This window comes from Euprymna scolopes, chromosome 39 (assembly GCF_053919585.1).
Source record: "Euprymna scolopes isolate OS-2025 chromosome 39, ASM5391958v1, whole genome shotgun sequence".
Taxonomy (NCBI): domain Eukaryota; kingdom Metazoa; phylum Mollusca; class Cephalopoda; order Sepiida; family Sepiolidae; genus Euprymna; species Euprymna scolopes.
The window spans coordinates 37428940-37447230 of record NC_136520.1 but is presented as its reverse complement, the minus strand read 5'-3'; the positions used below and the strand labels follow the sequence as shown (position 1 = coordinate 37447230).

The window sequence follows — 18291 nt, the reverse complement described above, 5'->3', positions numbered from 1 at the left end:
ATCGGTGCAAAAATGTGAAAATTAAAAAAATGGAATTTGTCAAGTGAAGGTCCAACGACAGCATTATGAATATGCTTGCATAACGTAATAGCTATTGGTTCGTTTTAATTTTTAGACTTGCAGCAAACATGTCTTACCTCAGACATTAATGTCAAAGGAAAAAGTAAATCCTAAGCTAAACGTTTTGGTTTCTATTCTCGTTGGTAGCTCACAAGTCATTTTATTTTCAAACTGTTTAAATCATTACTATATATTGGGACCAATATAATATAATAATAAATATGAAATCTGCATTAATCAAAATATCATATTTAAGCATATTTTACGACTGGGCAATGCCAGGCGACCTGATAGTATTTAACTACAAAATTGTTATTTTTCCCCGATTGCCATAAAAACACGTTAAATGTGCACATTTTTTCTAAAATGTAAAAACACACTTGGGGCAGGGAATTGATCTATAGATTTTAGCTTTACTGGTAGTTCAAAACCAATAAATATTTATTATTTTATTACAACTATCAGCAGTAGAAGATTTTGTTTTAAACAAAATGAAGTGTTGAAGTTAAAGTTTTCTTTTGAACTGCCGAATACTTTTAAATGTTTGTGCAAAAAACAAAAAAAAAAGGCTTTTCTTCAGTTTAAAATGTTTTCAGCAGACACATAAACCATCCTTTTCTTTTCCTGTTTAAATGTTCGTAGAAAATCTGTCTTTCTTTCTTTTCATGGGCACGCAAATTCACCTTACATTCAAATGACTCCCAAGTCAACAAAAAAAAACATTCTCGCAAATGAAAGAAATACCGGCTTTTTATATGCTCAAATTCGACCGCATCTTAATTTGTATATGTCATCTTTTCGTTTCCTATCGGTCGGGTTTGGAGTTTGAGTGTCAGTGACTTTTTACAATATGCATATGTCACCCTTGGAGGCTTGTTTCCATGTTGTTACACTCTTTCCTGAATTCATGATCACACAGGCTGCATCCCAGTGGTGGTCGTCTTTGTCTAGTGCTTCTTTGCAATTGTAGGGCCTCTTCAGAACTGTGGGCTTCATCAGGAACGTGCGTGTCTTCTACTCCTGCCGCATGACCATCTCCTGAGTCTGTTTTGTCGTCGGGTATCAGACTTTTCAACCTGCTCTCTGAAGATGTTGTGCTATCGGAATCTTCTGATGAGAGTACACGTATCAGGGCATCCCATCCACCAAAACGAACTGTGGACTAATTATTTTGGTTACCCGATTCTGGCCAAATCTTGTGGTACACAAACTCTCTGGTGCCTTCACTCAAACATAGTCTCCAATTTGGTAGAGACTATGTTTGGAGCCTGCTACTGGGGGCAAAACATTGATTCCTTTTACCCAAACCTCATACCGGTAAAAAGTATTGGCTGGTGAGGTTGAAGATGACTCATTATCTTTTGGAGTCACATTGTAGCAGTACACCGCTTCTGGTATGGAGCAGTGCATTCTAGCCATAATCCATTTCACAGTGCAATGATATCGCTCTGCTGGGGCATATGCACAGTGAAATCTCAAGTTAACACTCAATTCATCTGCAAACGTCCTTAATTCTTTGCTGTGTAAGGATGTCATTATCTGTCAGTTGTTCACAAGGTGGGCCACGTTCAAAAAAGAACGCTTCAAGTTGGCAAATTATAGTTGCAGAGTCCTGCCATGCTAATTGCCTCCACACTGAAAACTATGACGAGCCACAATCCGTGATAGTTATGAAATAGTAAGCACCATAGGGTGCAATGTCCATTCCCAACCGTTGCCAATTACTGCTCACCTCCAATTTTCCTTTCATCCTGTGAACTGGCGTTGGATCTATGGATTGGCATTCCATGTACATTTGTATTGCCAATCTGACTGCTGCTTTTGTCATCGCAGGGAAAACTCTTTGGGTGAAATAAATGGTGCGTCGCACTTCTGGATGTCCACTATTTCTGTGAATGGCCATGATCTGGGCTGCATCCAGCTCAGCGACATGCACTGCACCAATCAGTGGTTCGAGTCCTGCATCCTTCTTCATGGCATTGAACCATCGTTGTGGTATACGCGTTAATTGATCGGCCATGTTGTGAATTGACACAATCAATGTCACGTCGGCTAAGAGCCCATATTCCTACACCAATTCTTTGGGGGTATGTAGGCATCTTCTAATGAGCATCTCACGGGCAGCCTTGGTGTGAACTCATGCTTTCCTGCTGAGAGTTTCTCACACCTAGTTGTGTACACACACACAGAGTCAGTCTTAATGCGCAGTACCTTTGTCTGCCACTGGAGCAACAAGTTAATTCCTCTCAACACGGCATCCAATTCAGCCAGATTAATATGCTGCACACCATTCTCAGGTCGTAGCCACCAGCGTTCCATCTTTTTCCAATGCCACTCCAGTTGCTAGCATACTGGCATCGACCCATATATTCAGTCCCCGGATGTCCACAGACCAATCCCCACAAGCTGGATCATTCCACTTTATTGCGTCCACCATCTCACACATCATATGCTCGCATAGGGAGTCTGTCACCTTGTAATTCCAGCCATTTGTGATTAAACAGGCTATTCTTTTTATTACTCCGCATGCCACACGCAGCCATGCACATACTGGCAGGTGCCCTACAAGCTTTCCACACAAGGAAAATACAGTCCATCATGTTATGATATTGGGAATTTCTGGGATTGCGTTCCCTCGTTTCAAGCGCAGGACACCGTGCTCTCTTAAGGCTGTCAGTCCCAGTATACATGTGACATCTCCAAGCCATTCCGGGTTCTTACATTCTAGCCCGAATTAAACTAAATATTCCCGAACTCAAGATGTAGGCATAACGTTTTCATTAACAAAGATATCATCGATATAAGCTGATGTCATACGATCCGCAGCTTCCTCCTGCTAATGATAGCCTTCATAGCCACATTCAAGCAAACCCCAAACATGTCAGACTATTTATTTCCATTGACCTCTACCATCTGGTATGACCACAGTGTTTCGTGGCTCCTACTTGAAGATATGCTCTCCAGAGATCAAGCAGTGACAGGTTTGCCCCTTTTTGGCAGCACTTGCGCACTTAGCAGCGCAAACATCTGCATTCGGGATGAACGCATCTACATGATTGTTAAATTCGCGTTCATCCATCACTGGTCACACCTTTGCCTTATTCCGCTGCATCACGGCCATCAATGGTATTTAATCCCTTAGGAGGTCAGAGTCTTTCTTCCAGGTATGACACAAGCCAACCCTCGTTCATCCATGCCCGATCCATGCTTGTTTCTAATGGCCAAACGTAGCAGTAAAATCCGGTTCACTGATCGAGAGAGCTGCACACATGGAGACTTTTCCAACGCCGATCTGCATTGCACCCGTAGGTCCAACAGTGATGCCTCCCAATGCTTTTATAGGATTGATCCCTAACAACAGATTAAATCAAATCTAGAGCATCGATCCTAACATTGTCACTGCTGTTTGTTGAAATAGTGACTACTCCTCTTGCGTGGCACAAGTCTCCAAGAGTCAGGATATGCACTTTTGCTGTGTTCTAGAATCAATATCGATTCGCATCCATTAGTGTATGCGAGTATCCTGTGTCAATTAATGCCAAGCACCGCATTCCATCAATGTAGATGACAATCTTTGAGAGTGCCGCATTTACATCTTGGTGGGGAATTGGTTGTTGCTGATCCCCTGCCTCCTTGTTCGTTTCTTAAACAGTCCAGGGCCCAGTGTCCAACCATGCCGCATCAGTAGCAATGGGTTCCACATCTTTGGCAATCTCACGTTATGTGACTCTTGCGGCCGCATCTGTAGCAGTTTACTCCTGAGCCAGGGCTATTCACAGTAGGAACAATAGATTTACTATTGGATGGACTGACAGCTGCAACCACGTGATGGCTTTGATCTCTGGTTGATGTCAGTACCTTTGCTTTTGCTATTAGGTCTCCCATGATTAGGGTCTCAATTTTTGGTGCCTGCTGGAGTTCCATGGAAATGGCATTAGGGAACTCCATGACAAAAACATTTTAATTTGATTTGAGCCAAAAACAATAAATGTTAAGGGGTCGAAATTGGTGTGAAAGTTAAAAAATTTGGCCTCTGCTGTCTCTACCAAATTACTCAACCAATTTTTGGTCTAAACATTTGAAATTTTACATAAAGTGTATTTAGACATAGGGCAATCTTTTTAATAGTTTTTTTTTTTTTGGCCGAAAATTTGGCTGTCAAGGGGTCAAAGTTGAAAGAGTTGATCTTTGCGGTCTCTAGCAAGCAAACTATTCAGTCAATTTTGGGTCTAAACATTTGAAATTTTACATAAAGGAGATTCAGACATGCTGCCAAGAGGTCAAAGTTGAAAGAGTTGACTTTTGCAGACTCTACCAAACTCCTCCGCAAATTTTGGGTCTAAACACTTGAAATTGTAAATGTAGGTTACCTGGACAGGAGTCAAACATTTTATGCACATAAATTTATGAACAGTACATAAGGCCCGAGCAAAGCCGGCTGAACTGCTAGTAGATATATATATATATATATATATATATATATATATATATATATATATTACATGCAGTCACAGTGTACATAGGTATACCAGTGACCTGTTTAAATTTTAAAAGGATGATGTTATCAACTTTGTTTCTTTATGACATCATAAAGGATCTTCTTGATGTGTATTACCTGTTTTCATAGATGCTGTCATTCCTTTGTGACATCATCCAAGGAGACAAACAAGATATCAAGATCATATTTTTTACAGGGTGTATTTACTTGAACATGAATGATGTCATAAGAATAAATGGTAACTTTTGAAAAAAAAAAAATAAAGCTCATTTTGATTTTTTTTTTTTTTTTTTTTTTTCATTTTCTTCCTTTGAAGATTGTAATACTAGGTAGTTAGTTGGCAGTTAAACCAGCTGCCAACATTGCCCCGCTTTTTATTGAAACCAACCGATAGCTCTTTTTAGTATCCTTGCTGTTCCCTTAAGTGCAATCGTCTGGATCTCTCTTGCACCTGGCCCACCAGGAATATTAGTTAGGCAGGACCCCAGGTTCTTTCCCACAAGCCCCGCATATGTGTATGTGTGTGTGTGTGTGTGTGTGTGTGTAATGTATGGCAAAATTATTCATACTCCCATGAATACTCAATTTTTAGAATTTAATATTCATATTATGCCAAACTTTCAGCTGAAAGTTATATGGAAATCTGCCCTCTCGGAACAGATAAAAAATACATTTTTAGAGCCGCAGTGAAGACGATACTGCTTTATGTTTCAAAAGTATGAACTTTCAGTAAAAAAAAAACAAAAAAAAACATGAAAATTAGTTAGATGGAACTTACACTAGAATGCATCGGGCAGTGTTAAACTTAAACTGGAAAACACACCCAACCATTAGCTGTCTGAATGATCAGTTGCCCAGGATCTCTTCAGTAATAAGAGAAAGAAGAACACAATATGTTGGACATTGGAACAGAAGAAAAGATGAGGTTGTCGGTGATGTGGTACTGTGTGATCCTAAACATAGAACCGCTAAAATAGGAAGACCTGTGAAGATGTACACAAAATTATTGAGAGAAGACATTGGCTTGCAATCTGAAGATCTTCCTAAGGCTATGGAAGATAGAGACCTGTGGAGGGAAAGAGTCAATTTGATCCCGGCAACCTGTCCGATGCAATGATAGTGATTATGCCAAACATTTTATGTTATTAAGTACAAAAAAAAGGATTATAAAACTCAATTCTGAAAAGTATAGGTTAAATTTACTAAATGTAAGAAAAGTAAAAAACGGAAATGACAAAATTATTAGTATCAATATAAAAAGCTTGAACAATTTTTACAATTATTAATAATACATTATTCCATGGCCTCTTATCTTTATCACTTGTGTAATCTTTTTCTAAAATTTTCAACATAATTTAAACAAGTCTTTTCAGAAATTTTCTTCAAAATGGTTACACTTGAATTTCTGGAGGGTTTTTGGTGACCAGGAATTTATTCAAACTTTCAATTCTCACGCTTTATAATAGTAATAAGATTTTTTTTATTTAGGGGGGGGGATTGCTTTAAACAAAGCATCAAGCCACTTGATGTAAAGAGCTAAAAGAAGGGTAAGAAAATTAATCAACGATAAATATTAAATGGATAGATCTACCTAAACGTAGATTCCATGAACAAAGTTTCTTTCTTAGAACTGCATGCCTGTGGAACTCTTTCGTTTCCCTGCTTTCCAACTGACTACAATTTGGTTGTCTTCAAGTCCAACGTAAACAAATTCTTGATGAGCTATCCCTTTATGTAATTCAATTTACCAAATTTCCACTACTAACGATTACTACGATTTGTTCCCCTTGACCACTGTAGACTCATTAACCCTTATCCTTGAGTAACTTCCGGCAGGCCTTAAAAAAAAAAAAAAAAAAAGATTCTGCCCTTCTGCCCCAGAAAACAAATATTTCCCCTTGGTTAGAAACATTGCTTATGGAATGTGAAGACTGAAGAACAAAATAAGGAAAGCAAGAGCTACAAGGCTGCCGGAAGTAAACCCAAAATTCATTTCCTATATTCCTTGCTTAAATATTTATACCATAGAATTTTTTTGACTTCTCAGCGATATACTTCTGACGAGGACTTACTGAAAACCCTAGCAAAACTGTACTCTTTCTTTGAATCTTTGCAGTCATTATTTCATTCATAAGTTTGGGATAATTATCTTGCTGGAATTGATTTGTTGGCCTAGATAAAAAAAAAATTTTACACTGATCAATGTAGATTTTCATCCAAAATTGTGAGAGTCTTCATATTTCATTATTTGTTTGATTGAAATTAATTGTCGAGTTCCACTTGAGCTAAAATAACCTCAAAACATTGAGCTGCCTTCATGTTGGCACCATGTTCTTTGAGAGGAAAACCTCACTTTTCTTGAACCAAATGTTTACATCATAATCTCTAAAAACATTAATTCTTGCTTCATCATTCTTAAAAACAATTCTCTGTGTCCTAGAATGTTCTGTCAAAATTTAAGAGAGTAACAATGTGAAATGGTTTGTGAATAGGGTTTTGTTATGCTTTGTTTCAATAGAAGCCATTTCTGTGTGCAAGTACTTATTCTCATATCTAACATCTCCAGACTTTTGGTGAGGTCTTTTTAAAACAATTCTTTAATTTATAACTCAATTTCCAGAAGGACATAAATTTACGAAAGATGAAAACTAAACAAAAGAGAAAAAGGCATTAAAAAAGAAGAAAAGAATAAAGATTCGTCACAATTATTAAAAGTCAATAGTTATATGGTCTCCCATCTTTATAAATTGCAGCAATTGTTTTCTACAGTTTTTAATGAGATTTAAACAAGTCTTTTCTTGGTTTTTCTTCTATTCTTCAATAGTTACATATAATTCTTGAGGGTTTTTGGTGAGCAATGACTTATGCAACCTTCTATATTATATTTGTCTTTATCCATATCCATTTTTTCTTGGAAATTACTGGACCAATCTTACTAAAATTTTGTATGGACCTTTGTTATGATAAGGTGCAGCAAACTACGTATTATGGTATTTGTTCAATGCACAGTTAAGGATTAATAGTGATTAATAAAGATTAGTATTTAATGCAAATATGAGGACAAATTTAATTTATATTCAGCCATAAATTTGACATAAAGCATTCATTCTAAGTCAACAGCTTATAACTTTTGCCAGTTTTTAAAAGACTAAAAGTCTAGTTCAATTCTAATTCTTGCCATACATTTCCAATAGAATTCATGTTAGGCAAGATTCTAATCTTATTTTGAAACCATGCAGTCACTAATTTAGATGTATGTTTGACATTGTTATCTTCATCATTGTGTATTTTCATCCAAAATTGTGATTTGGTTTTTATATTTCACTAGCGGGGGTACCCGGCGTTGCCCGGGTGTTTGGAGGTGTTTGTGTGTGTGTGTGTGTGGGGGGGGGGTAAAGAACTTCTTAAAAAATCGGAAAAACCCAAACAAAAATACAGCCAACGAACATAAACCTTCTTTTAAAAAAAATCGGAAAAACAAACCCCCTCCCCCCAAAAAAAGGACAGCGTTGCCCAGGTGTTTGGAGGTGTGTATGGGGGGGGGGGGCAAAGAATAAGTGAATTAATAACCCTGTTTAAACTTTTTTAAAAAATCGGAAAAACAAAACAAATAAAACAGCAAACGGATGTAAAACTTCTTTAAATCAATTGGATAAACAAAAACCCCCAAAAAAGGAGAAAAAAAACAAAACAAAAAAAAAAAAACAACGAAAAGCGAAAAAAATGGTATAAATAATCTCGTTTCAATATTAAATATTTAAAAATTGAGAAAAAAAGTATATCCGATAACTGGGATTGAACCTGAAAGCTTTAGATAACGACGCTGTCACTTAACTCATCACGCTATAGATGCGCGGATGAAAGTAGGTCGGTTTTTATAACATTTAAAACGAATTCAATGTACAACGTCTTTTGCGCGTATTGATGCATGCGTAAAGCCATCTTGTCATGAAGATACCATTTTTTTTCACCCCTCCCTGTAAAAAAGAGAGCTGTTAAGGATGAAGGAATGAATGTTTTTGCACAAATTTTCGATATTTATCGGGCGAAGGTTCCAGCTTGAAAATGATACCTATCTGGCGAAAATCCGTGGCCTGTGTCAAAAGTTTTTGCGAGACATACAAACACACAAACACATTTTCGCTTTTATATATATAGACTAGGGAGGGCCGAACCGTTGAGGCAAAGTTGTGAAAAAAAAACGTGTGACGTTAACCATTGGCCCACCACGACATGCTTACGGAAACACGTTTGAATTTATTTAATTATTTGGATTTAGCAGGTGCTCGTTTTAATGAGTTAATGAGGTCAAGTTTGACTGCGGGATTTCATTTACTGCTTAACGCTTTTTTTCCCCCCAAGATGTTATAGGAAAAAGACTAACCCACATGCGGCGAGCGACAAATATTGAATATTTATCTTCCCGAAATCGAGCAAATTAAATAGACAGGCGAGCTTCGTTGTTAACTGTGAGATATTACCATTTATATGTGATATAAAAAGTTTTAAAAAGTTGTGAAGCGAGCGACCACTTCTCTGAAAGAAGCCTTTTGTAGACATACAGAAAAAGCGAACACACATACATACATTTTCGCTTTTATATTTATAGATTATTCATTTGAATATACATCAACCATCTCTGATGCTTGCGGCGTATCATGGGCATCAATTGTTCGGATAGAATCACCAACAAAGAGATGCTAAAACGTGCCGACAGCCGCTCCTTGTTCCAGACACTCAAGATCCGACGATCTAGATGGCTTGGACACCTGCACAGAATGCTCGATGGCCGTCTCCCTAAGGATATCCTCTACAGCGAACTGGCAAATGGAACAAGAAGCCGCGGTCACCCGGTGCTGTGCTTTAAAGACATGGCCAAACGGGACCTGATTGCTCTTGGCATCGATGTGAATGTGTGGGAGGAACTAGCCGAAGATAGACCAGCATGGAGGCGTGCCTTGAGTAAAGGTGGCGAAGAACTTTAGAACCTTTGGTTCGAGAGGCTGGTGCAGAGAAGATAAAATTAGTGACTATGTTTACTGTTGCTTGCATTAATCTTTCGTAGATTGCTTGCCATTCATCATTCATTTGATTACAATTAATTGTCCACTTCAGCTCAAGCTAAAACAACCTCAAAACATCAAGCTGCTTTCATGTTGGCACCATCTTCTTTAGTAGAAAAACATGACTTTTCTTGAGCCAAATCTTCTCTACATCATAATCTCTAAAAAGATTTATTTCTGTTTCATCATCCCATAGTATTTGCTCTTAAAAACAATTTTCTTTGTCCAAGAACATTCTGACAAAATTTAAGAAAATAACAATGGGGAAGTGAAAAGGGTTTCGTTGTGCTCTGCTTCAATAGAACACATTTCTATTTAAACAATGTTGTATTATGCAGTACTTACTTTCTTACCCTACTCAAACTTTTGCTGAGATCTTTCAAGTAGCGAGCCGTCCCACATACAGCACTTAATATTCCCATTTAATACTGACCTGGTTAAACGTCACTTAACTTCTGTAATCTAATGGGAACCAGCATGTTAATGTGAAGTTTTACAAATGTAGTGTTTTATTAAATCTTAGAACAAAAATGAAGAGTTTGTGTCTCACGTAAGATAAGAAAAAACATGTTTTTAAACATATATGGATTAGAACACATCCACTAGAGATATTTATGAAGAGGGTAAAATGGTCAGTGGAAATTCCATGGTGTATCAAATAGCAATGAAGTTTTCCATTATTACATTAATACTAGATCCCCTGGATCTTGACTGTGCATATATATATATATATATATATATATATATATATATAGGGTGACCCAAAAAAACGGGTCCCAACTCTAATTAGGCCCGTTTCTTAGTGTTTTGTCCGAATGAAATGAAACTTTGGTCATAACTAGTTTATTATATTCAAAACATCACATCAAAACACTAGGGTCTTTGGCCATTTTCTCCATTCTACAGCATATGTTCTAGACAGCCTCCATTTAGCTTTTGTTTTTTTTTGGAGGGGGTCACCCTATATATATATATATATATATATATATATATATATATATATATGATGATTGCTGCATCTTTCCAGATGATTGCCGTCACATTGAGTTCTCCCAATCTTGTCATCCATGCCATCTCAGATGACAGATAAAAGATAGATCTCAAGTAACATCTGTACATCGTTGTATTAAAGTGACAAGCGCTTGTACGACATGAGTGCCATTCTCTAAGTCTCAGCAACAATAACCCAATGACAAGCCATTGCAAGATGACTGGTAATTGCTTTGACTGCAGATTTCTCGTAAGAGTTGTCCTCTCCTAGAAGGATTGCCTCCACCACGGCTTACAGGAGCTCCTTCTACTCCGCTAATGTCATTTACCCATGACTGGGACTTAGGTAGCTGGGCACCAGAGCATGGTCCACAAGCGTGTGGGTCATGAATGCAGCAGTCAACAGGGCCTAAGCTCCTCTGAAGGTTTCTGTCAGGATTACCTCACCCTTAACCTTTAATTCAAAAAACCTTATCCCACAAGGCAGTGGAGATCCAGCTTTCTGACGCTGAACACTCGCCATTCACCAGAGCCCCATTAGCGTGGCAGAACTTACGACATGCATGTGGGGATGATTAGATTGGGAGAAGCTATATGTGACACTAGAGCATTTGTATGCTTTTAACACACGCCCATACCAATCCTTGATTATATATATATAAACTATATTCCAAAATTCATGATGTTGACCATCTTATAATTTCTTCCTTTAATTCAGTTGACTTTTACAATTCTTGACAGTATTTGTTTCGTAGCGCAAAAATCAATCACTTATTTTGCGCTATGAAACAAATACTGAAGAATTGTAAAAGTCAACTGAATTAAAGGAATAAATTATAAGATGGTCAACATCATGAATTATGAATATAGTTTTTTGTCATTTATTCTTTATATTGCTCTGTAGTTACATTGAGCTTCTTAAATAAGGATTGGTATATATTAAAAGAAAATATATTTCTACAGAAATATATATATAATATATATACACTCCTATAATTTTTTTTTTTGTATTGATATTCATATTAAAAGACTTTTTTCTATTTATTTAGTTATTTATTTGCTTCCCCACTGAGCAAATTAAGCACAAAGCCGTTTTTTGATGTGGAGAGTGAGGGGAGGGGGACCAGCTCCCCTGAGAGGAAACTGAATAGTGACAATTGGTATGAAGGGTTTTCCCTACATTGACCAAAACTGATTGATCAAGAGCAATGGTCTGATATGTGGGGTTGTCCCGATATATAACTTTGATTGCAGCATCTGCCGGAACAGATAATACATTTTGATAACAGAAAAAAGATGAACCTTTCTTCTATTTATTTAAAAAGAAAATACAACTTTTATATATAGGTTACTGAATTGCATTTATCTGCAAAAGATCTAGCTAATTTGCATATTCTTTTAAACATTTATTTTAATTAATTCCCTATTAGTTTTTTCTGTTTTCTTATGGGATGGTCATCTTTAGTTAACTATTACGTGTAATTATATTCATGCAGATATTCTACATGATTTATACTTGCGTAATATTTGCATAAAAAGCTTATAGTAAACACAAACCTCTTTCTATATATATTTATGTATGTGTATATATATTTGTTTAAAAGATTTTTCCCAGCACACTCCTCTGTCAGTTTTTGATATACAGACATGAAACTTAATATATAGGATATTCAAACCCATGCGTAACTTTATATTTGGGAAAAGCAGTGCAAAAGTGTGAAAATTAAAAAAAATGTAATTTGCCAGGTAAAGGTCGAACAACAACATTACGAACATACATGCATGACGTAATAGCTATTGGTTTATGCTTTAATTTTTAGTTTGTATTCTGAGTATCACCCTAACTGAGAATTGAACCTTTAACCTCCAGAAGAGTGTCACTTACAACTGAATTTTCTCGAGTAGTTTATCCATTACACAATTTCTATTCCAAATATTTGTAAAATCTTTAAAAGAAACATTTTTATGTTCATACTAGCAGGACACATGGAAACTCCATACTTGTATCCTTCATTAGTTGTATATTGTTGCCTATGGGTATACACAGATTCAACAATATTATTGCACAACATTTGTCGAAACTGAAAATTTTTTTTGAAATGCGTGTAAAAGGTAACGGTATATGTACAAACACAAAATGCCTTAGCATATTATTATAGGAACTAGCAGGACTTGTGGAAATTACACAGTTGTTTCATCTGCTGTGATAAACCCTTTATGACCTGGTTAAACTAATTCGTTCAGTTGTAACTAAATGAATATAACGTGATAAATAAAGTGGGAATCGATTCAAAACACGCCTTGTACATATTAGTATCTGGGTAGATACCAGATACCTCCAGATTGCAACTGTCCATTGCTTACGTTCAGTATGCCGCCATCTGTCTCAGAGAATGGAGGATTTCGTTTGTTGTCATAAACACATTTTTTTAAGCACTAGGGATAATAATCAATGTAAGTTTATGAAATGCAAAAATGCTCGATAATATTTTAACTATGGAACTTCATTATGAAAGATTGTTATAGTGAAAAATTCTTAAAATCATAGTATCATTACCCTTTAAACTGACTAAAATTAACAATAAATATTTTTTAATCATCTACGTCATAATTCAGCACAATCACGTTGACATATCAGTTCTCACCAGATCACCGAAATTAAGCAACGATGTACCTGGCCATTACCAGATGGGTGATCATTTGGGAAGGCTAGGCGCTATATGTACTGCGCCAAGTTGTAGAAATTTCCAGATATATAGAGGTGCATTTAACCCACAGGGAGGGGGGGGGATCAACTTTTGAATCAAGATGGAAAGCAATGGGAAACTACTATTTTTACTTGTCTTTTAAAGATTACCATGGCTCTACAATTTGGAGAGCCATGGTCGCCAACGCTGTTAAAACAGCAGGGCCACTGCATCCATGCATACATCATAATTCAGGTCATAAAGGGTTAAAAATAATTCCATTCTAAGAATGTCCAGTACTAATGCAGACTCCACAACATAATTGCACTGCATTTGTTTAAACATGCTAATCTAAATATTGTATCAGGATATATCTGGTTATACACATTAACCATTCATTGCTATACTCTTTAATGGAAATCTTCAATCATATGCATTTGCAATTGACTCAGAATTGTCAACAGGTTGGTTGAGTTTTATAGCATGTCAAATCTTGTGAGGTCATTTTATGGCGGAAACACACGACTCTTTTCAATAAAAATGGTCAGTAGATCAAGTTGATTCGTTGGTTTATATTTCATAAAATAGCCTGCAAATGATCTTGTGTAGAGGACATATATGCTTTGTGATTGAATTTTATTATTTCAATAGATATTATATTTTATTATAAAAGGCTAGATTGCTTCAGAAAGGCTATCATATTACCTGTTTTTGTTGTTTTAAAGAGTTTCGCCATTGCTAGGTGAACAGTTTTTTTTTTCTTGTACTAACAAATCGTTGCTTATCAAGGCCTGAAGAACATTTTAAAGATAAAAGCTAAAGAATTTGCCAGGTGAATGACAAGAACAACTCTTTGAAAGAATTGGAGATGATGTGTAAAACTGGATGTTTTGATCCCCCCCCCCCCGCCGGGTACCCCCCGCTAGTCTATATCTATATATATAAAAGCGAAAATGTGTGTATGTATGTATGTATGTATGTATGTGTGTGTGTTCGCTAAAAACTTTCGACAGACAGAACAAAAATTAACAAACTTGGTATCATATTGAAGCTCCATCCTTTGCTCGAAAAATATCAAAACATTGCCCAAAAACGTTAATTTTTTCACCCCGAAATCGACAATTTGCGACAGGGGTGGGAGGGGGTCAACAAAAACCATCCTCTCATGACGACGACCGGTTCTATGCATGCGTCAGATGACGTCATGACCTGATTTACTTTAAATAGTTGAAAAACTGACTAAATTTCATGTACTTCGTGTTGGTTCATTATCTAAACGTTTTGGGTTCGAATCGTGGCGTGAGATTTTCTTTTTCTTTTTTTTTTTTGATTTTTTAAATTTAAATATTGAACCAGTGTTATTTAAGCCATTTTTCATGTAACGTTCGTTTTTCTGTTTTTTTTTTTTTTTACTTCGTTTATTCTTAGGTTTTCATTAACACCCCCCCCCCCGACCACACACTCAAAAACACCCAGGTACCCACCGATTTTTTAAATTTTAATATCGAAACAGGCTTATTTAAGCCATTTTTCACATTTTTTTTATGTTCGTTTTTCTGTTTTCTTTTTTGTTTTTGTTTTTTACATTTTACATTGTTCATTTGCCTTACGTTAATTTTTTTTGTGTTTTTTTTTCAATGTTTTGATTCCCCCCCCCCCGCCCCAGCTAAAGTTTTAAGGTTCGTTTTTATGTTGTTTTCTTTTTTTACTTCGCTTATTCTTAGGTTTTCATTAACAACTACACACACCTCCAAACACTCGAGCAACGCCAGGTACCCCCCCCCCGCTAGTATATATATAAAAGTGAAAATGTGTGTATGTATGTATGTATGTATGAGTGTTTATATGTCTCGCAAAAACTTTTGACACGGGTCACGGATTTTTGCCAGATCGGTATCATTTTAAACTTCCAACCTTCGCCCGACAAATATAAAAAAATTGACCAAAAACGTTAATTCCTTCACCCTGAAATCAGCAGTTTTCTACAGGGGTGGTCAGCAAAAACCGCACTCTCATGACGAGTTTGGTTCTACGCATGCGTCATACGACGTCAGAACATGATTTACTTTAAATATTTGAAAAAGCGCCACAATTTCGTGGACGTCGTCTTAGCTCAGTTGCTTAGAACGCAGCCTCATTATCTAAACGTTTTGGGTTCGAATCGTGGTGTGGGATGTCTTTTTTTTCTTTTTTTTTTTCGATTTTTTAAATTTTAATATTGAAGCAGGCTTATTTAAGCCATTTTTCACATGTTTTTTGGGGGGTGTTTTATTTTTCACGTTCGTTTTTCTGTTTCATGTTTCCTTTTTTTGTTTTTCCCATTTTTACATTTAACATTGTTCGTTTGCCTTACGTTATTTTTTTTTACTTCGCTTATTCTTATGTTTTGATTAACACCGGGCAACGCCGGGTACCCCCCACTAGTATAATATAAATCTCACTTGTCCATTTAAATGTATGTATGTATATATGTATGCATGCATGTATGTCTGCCTAAAACTTCCGACAGAGACAATAGATTTTCACAATATCAGTATCATTTTGAAGCTCGACGTCTCGGACGACACATATCGAAAAATTGGCCAAAAACCTTAATTCCTTCACCCTCAATTGAGCAGTTTTCTACAAGGAGGGGGTAGATTTTTTGCAAGCCATTTTTGCAAGTCATCATATCGGTTGGATTGACTTTGCCTAATTTCAACGTTCCAAACTTCCGGTTACGTCACGAGGTAGGAGTAAGACGTCAGATTTTCTTTCACTTTCTTTTCCGCCTTCGCATCACGGGTTCGAGCCTGCCTGCCTACTACCACTTTTTTTTTTTTTTTTTTTTGCTAAACAATACTCCAAACACCCGGGCAATGCCGGGCACCCAGGTTAGTAAATATAACAGAGTTTTGACTCCTTGTTATTGAGGTTGATGGTACCCATATTGAAGTCTGCTCTGCATTACAAGCACTTGCGATGGTATGGAAAAATAAAGCTCTGGTTAGATAATAAAATATAAGAAGATCACAGCTGAGGTTAACTAAGGAAAAGGCAAATCAAAGAAGACTTTGAAAGCTCGATCAAAGATAACCTCAAGCAACATAAATGATAAAATTTCAAAGACAAAACGACTTTGTACCACTATGGGCAACATGCAACCCATTTCTAATTCGAAAAAGGCACTAAACAAAGTTGGCTGTTATCAGTTTAATAAGATGTAAACATAATATATAGTAAATTAACCTATTCATGTAAAAATTCATGGCATTATCACATTACTACATTGGTTCTCGTTAGATCACCAAAGTTAAGTAACATCTACACTGGCCAGTACTAGATAGGTAACCATTTGGGAATATCATGCACTGTATGTAGGAAGTCATCACCTCCCTACAACAACTGCAAAAACTTAATGGGGTTATCTCCCTTGAGCGGGATATACATGTGACTTGAGACCATTTGTCAACTTCATTTTCACTAGAAACTTCCTCCTTTGGAGGAAGCTGGTTCAACATGCCTAGGGCGAATGTTGCTACTGCTTTCTAGAAAATTTTCAAATGAAGATTATTTTATCAATGTGTAACATAATCGCGTTCACACACTAGTTTTAGTTAGATTACCAAAGTTAAGCAACATGAAGCTTGACTAGTACCAGATGGATGACTATTTGAAAATCCTAGACACTGTACGTATTCCTCGATGATTGAGATATACATGCAGCTGGGGGCCACTTGTGAACTTGATATTCCCTATAAACTTTCTCCATAGAGGGAATTCAGTATAGCCCACCCAGTGCTAATACTAGTTCATTTTTTTCTTGAGTATTTGAATTATTCGGAATACTATTCTCATTTTGGTTAATATTTTCACAATATTTCAGCTGACATAATCTTTAATCTTCTTCCACTGTGTCTTTTTGAACTTAGGAATCTGTACGCCAAACTCGATTCATATTCTTTATCACCGTTTTCTTAACAAAAAAAAAAACAGGCATGCGACGTCCCCCTCCACGAGTGAAAAATTTACTTTCATCATGACTAATGTTCGCGCAAAATTTCAAAAAATTCAAGGAGTGATTATTGAGAAAAGTGCAAACAAATGAAAGGACAAATGATTTGGGGCAATTTTACCCCTATAATGCCCCCCCCCCGGGGAGGGGGGACAGAATTATCCTAGAAAATCTGTTCTGGCAAAAATTTTACTTTCACCATGACTAATGCTTGTGCAAAATTTCCCAAAAACCCAAGACATGGTTCTTGAGAAAATTACGAACAGGAGTGAATTACTAGGTCCAATCCCTCCTTTGTCGGGGCTGGACCAAAAATTTATGATTCCAAATTTGAGTGAAACTTTCAATGTTATTGTTAAAAGATAAATTAAAAACATGATAACAAATTGAACTGGTTATATTTCAACATGTGAACTTACATTTTCCAGAAACAAAAAAGTATATTTTATTCTATCTGGAGCAGAACATAGAAAAAAAAAAAGATCAGTGACCACATGTTAACGTAAATATACATCTGCACACATAAATAGACACAAAAAAAAAAATAAATAAAAAAGGAAAATCAAATTTATTCCTGGTTCAATTTTAAAACGGATACAGTTTAAAATTTCTTTAATTTGTATTACTTGGACTATTACAGGGCGTCTCAACAATAAAAAACATTTTTTATGTATATTTTTATTATTTTCTTTGAAAGTGCTCAATAAATAAGTAGAGCTAGCCTGACGAATCCTCACGAAGATGAAACATGCAAAATTCTATGTAGTTTAATTGAGATATTTATTTTCTAAAACTTAGTAAAACTAAGCTGCTCTCCTTTAGCAATTACAAGACGCCTCTCCAACCTCCTATCTCCATCACTAATAGAACCCTACCTGAGAATTCTACCTTCAAACTCCTAGGCCTAACATTTGCGGGCAGTATCAACTGGAACAAATACATAAAAGACATTACAAAGGATGCTGCAAAGAAGGTGGATTCCCTCTATTGAGCAAGAAG

At 36.3% G+C, this 18291-nt stretch overlaps 1 protein-coding gene across 8 annotated transcripts in view; it reads right to left on the bottom strand.

The window, feature by feature from the left end:
• Positions 1–18291, bottom strand: part of LOC145263754 (serine/threonine-protein kinase tousled-like 2) — a 618843-nt gene that overhangs the window by 584558 nt on the left and 15994 nt on the right. The window lies entirely within an intron of this gene.